Consider the following 4,254-nt stretch of genomic DNA (forward strand, 5'->3'; position numbering starts at 1 on the left):
GTCTCAAGAAAAAAAAAAAAAAAACAAAAACAACCCTGTGATTTCACTTCACACCAGTCAGAATGGCTAAGATCAAAAACTCAGGTGACAGAAGATGCTGGTGAGGATGTGGAGAAAGAGGAACACTTCTCCATTGCTGGTGGGTTGTAAGCTGGTACAACCACTCTGAAAATCAGTTTGGTAGTTCCTCAGAAAATTAGACATAGTACTACCAGAAGATTCAGCGATACCACTCGTGGGCATATACCCAGAAGATGTTCCAACTTATAATAAGGACACATGCTCCACTATGTTCATAATCGCCATATTAATAATAGCCAGAGCTGGAAGAAAACCCAGATGTCCCTCAACATAGGGATGGATACAGAAAATGTCGTACATTTTCACAATGGAGTACTACTCAGCTAATAAAAACAATCAATTTATGAAATTCTTAGGCAAATGGATGCATCTGGAGGATATCATCCTGAGTGAGGTAACACAATCAAAACAGAACACACAGGATATGCACTCACTGATAAGTGGATAGTAGCCCAGAAACTTAGAATACCCAAGATACAATTTGCAAAACACATGAAACTCAAGAAGAAGAAAGACCAAATTGTGAATACTTCATTTCTTTTTAGAATGGGGAACAAAATACCCATGGAAGGAGTTATAGAGACAAAGTTCCGAGCTGTGAGGGAAGGAAGGACCATCCAGAGACTGCCCCACCCGGAGATCCATCCCAAATACAATCTCCAAACCCAGACACTATTGCAGATGCCAACAAGATTTTGCTGACAGGACCCTGATATAGCTGTCTCTTGTGAGGCTATGCCAATGCCTGGCAAACAGAGAAGTAGATGCTCACAGTCATCTATTGGATAGAATACAGGGTCTCCAATGAAGGAGCTAGAGAAAGTAACAAAGGGGCTGAACGGGTCTGCAGCCCTAGAGGAGAAACAACAATATGAACTAACCAGCACCCCCAGATCTTGTGTCTCTAGCTGTATATGCAGCAGAGGATGGCCTAGTTGGCCATCAGTGGGAGGAGAGGCCCTTGGTCTTGTGAAGTTCTTGGCTCTAGTATAGGGGAATGCCAGGACCAGGAAGTGGGAGTGGGTGGGCTGGGGAGTAGGGGGAGGGAGGAGAGTGTAGGGGATTTTCGAGAGGAAACTAGGAAAGGAAATAACATTTGAAATGTAAATGAAGAAAACATCTAATAAAAAATGTTAAAGCCATAGTTTTGGCACATATGACACTCTCCATTGGCAGTTATTTACATACAAGACTTGAAATATACAATCGCATATTGTTGTTCCTCCTATAGGATTGCAGACCCCTTTAGTTCCTTGGGTTCTTTCTCTAGCTTTCTCTAGTTGCATATGTAGCAGAGAATGGGCTATTCGGCCATCAGTAGGGGAGAGGCCCTTGGTCTTGGGAAGATTGTATGCCCCAGTACATGGGAATACCACGACCAGGAAGCAGGAGTGGGTGTGTTGAGGAGCAGGGCCCAGGGGAATGGTATAGGGGACTTTTGGTATAGCATTTGAAATGTAAATGAAGAAAATATCTAAGAAAAAAAAAAGAAAAAAAAAACCAAAATGTACAATCTCAGGTTCCTGGATCTTATGAGATATAAAACATTATTCTGATATCTTCACCTTTTGTAGGTGAAGCTTTTTAATTTTTACATTTTAAATTACAATATAATTACATCATTTACTTTCTTCCCTTTTCCTCCTCAAATCCCTTCGATGTCCCCTCCATTCAACTTCTCTGGTGTTCCCCTCACTTTCAAATTGATAGTATCTTTTACTTTGATCATTACTATATATGTTTAAATCACTTTTCTCTGGTCCAATTATACAGCACATCTACAAGCTTTACCTGGTCTAGCTCAGGCCACACATTTACACACCGGTCTAATATAAGGAAGACCAGATTATCACATCATCAATACAAGCAGAGAAAGCAGTCTACATATCTATGTCAAATCACAAAAACAAAATAGCATGAATGCCAAAACATCATGTCTCTCTTCAAACCTACTGGCCCTGTAGAAGTATTCTATAATGAGAACTACATAGATGAGAGAAATACATGAATTCCAGAACAGAGACATTGAAAAACCATCTTAAACTTTATCAAAGAATTTAAGGAATTTAAAGAAGACACGATCAAACACTTCTTTTCATTAACTCCAAGAGGTTAACAAAAAATCTCGAGTGATATCCAAGAAAATCTACATACACACCTGAGTAAAATAATGAAGATAATTCATGATTAGAAAACTAAATTTAATAAAGACATAGAAATATTTAACAGGACACAAGTTCAACTGAAGATTGAATTGAAAAACTCAGTATCCCAATCAGAAAACATGGGAGAATGCCTCAGAAGCAAAATGAATTAAGCAGAATGCAAAGTATCAGGATTCAAGGATAAACTAGAGGATCTATATGAAATAAGAAAAGAAAAGGAAAAATTGAAAAAAAAAACCGAACAGGATAGGAACATGCAAGAAATGTGAGAAAGTAACAAAAACTTAAATCTTTTAATTATAGGCATAGAAGTGGTGGGAAATTCTAATGGCGTAGACCAGATCTTTATTAAGTTAATTGAAGAAAACTTCCACAAACTAAGGAAAGACATACCCATATAGATAAACGAAGACATAGAACCCTAACTAGATAAAATGAATAAAAAAATACCCAAAAACTTTTCATAGTCAAAACACTAAATATATGGAACAAAGAAAAGTATTGAAATCTTAAAGAGAAATAAACACAAGTCACATACATATAAAGGAAAACATATTAGAATAATACCTGATTTTTTTTAAAAAAAAGAAACTCTGAAAGCCAAGAAGAGCTTGGAACAATGAACTCTGAGTTCTAAAAGACCATGAGTGTGATTACTTACCCAGAACTTAGATTACTGTACCCAGGTGAACTATGTGCCAGAGTTCAAAGAGAAATAGCAGCCTTATTCATAATAACCAGAAGCTGGAAAGAACCCAGATGCCCCTCAACAGAGGAATGGATACAGAAAATGTGGTACATTTATACAATGGAGTACTACTCAGCAATTAAAAACAATGAATTTATGAAATTCTTAGGCAAATGGATGCATCTGAAGGATATCATCCTGAGTGAGGTAACCCAATCACAAAAGAACACACATGATATGCACTCACTGATAAGTGAATAGTAGCCCAGAAATTTAGACTACCCAAGATACAATTTACAAAACACATGAAACTCAAGAAGAAGGAAGGCAAAGTGTGGATACTTCGTTCCTTCTTAGAATGGGGAACAAAATACCCATGGAAATAGTTACAGAGACAAAGTTCGGAGCTGAGACAGTAGAAAGGACCATCCAGAGACTGCCCCACCTGGAGCATATACAACCACCCAAACGCAGACACTATTGCATATGCCAGCAAGATTTTGCTGACAGGACCCTGATATAGCTGTCTCTTGTGAGGCTATGCCAGTGCCTGGCAAATAAAGAAGTGGATGCCAACAGTCATCTATTGGATGGAATACAGGGCCCCTAAAGAAGGAGCTAGGGAAAGTACCCAAGGAGATGAAGGGGTCTGTAACTCTATAGTAGGAACAACAATATTAACTATCCAGTACCCCACAGAACTGTGTCTCTAGTTGCAAATGTAGCAGAGGATGGCTTAGTCAGCCATCAATGGGAGGAGAGGCCCTTGGTCTTGCAAAGATCATATGCCCCAATACAGGGGAATGCCAGGGCCAGGAAGGAGGAGTGGGTGGGTTAGGGAGCAGGGTCAGGGGAGGGTATAGGGGACTTTGGGCATAACATTTGAAATGTAAATGAAGAAAATATCTAATAAAAAATGTATAAAAAACTTTCTGTGATCCAACAGCCTTTTAAAAAGGCATATGAAAGAAAACAAAATAAAACAGAAAAACTGCTGCATAGAATACTGGAAGAAATACTTTGAATTGAAGAGAAAAATGTACACATCAAAGAGATTCTAGAAAGAAAACAAATGAAGCTATAGTTTAATGAAAATATAAACCATAACTAAGAACACCAGTCAGCAGGAAAAGGAAAGAAAGAACAAGAAACAGGGCCAAGAAGTGGGAGTGGATGGGTTGGGGAGCAGGGCGGGGGGGAGTGTATAGGGAACTTTCAGGATAGCGTTTGAAATGTAAATAAAGAAAATATCTAAAAAAGAAAAAGAAACACCACAATGAGTGCAATCTACACACACTTTTCAATAATACCTCTAAATAT

The sequence above is a fragment of the Mus caroli genome, chromosome X, assembly GCF_900094665.2.
Source record: "Mus caroli chromosome X, CAROLI_EIJ_v1.1, whole genome shotgun sequence".
In the NCBI taxonomy this organism is placed as follows: Eukaryota; Metazoa; Chordata; class Mammalia; order Rodentia; family Muridae; genus Mus; species Mus caroli.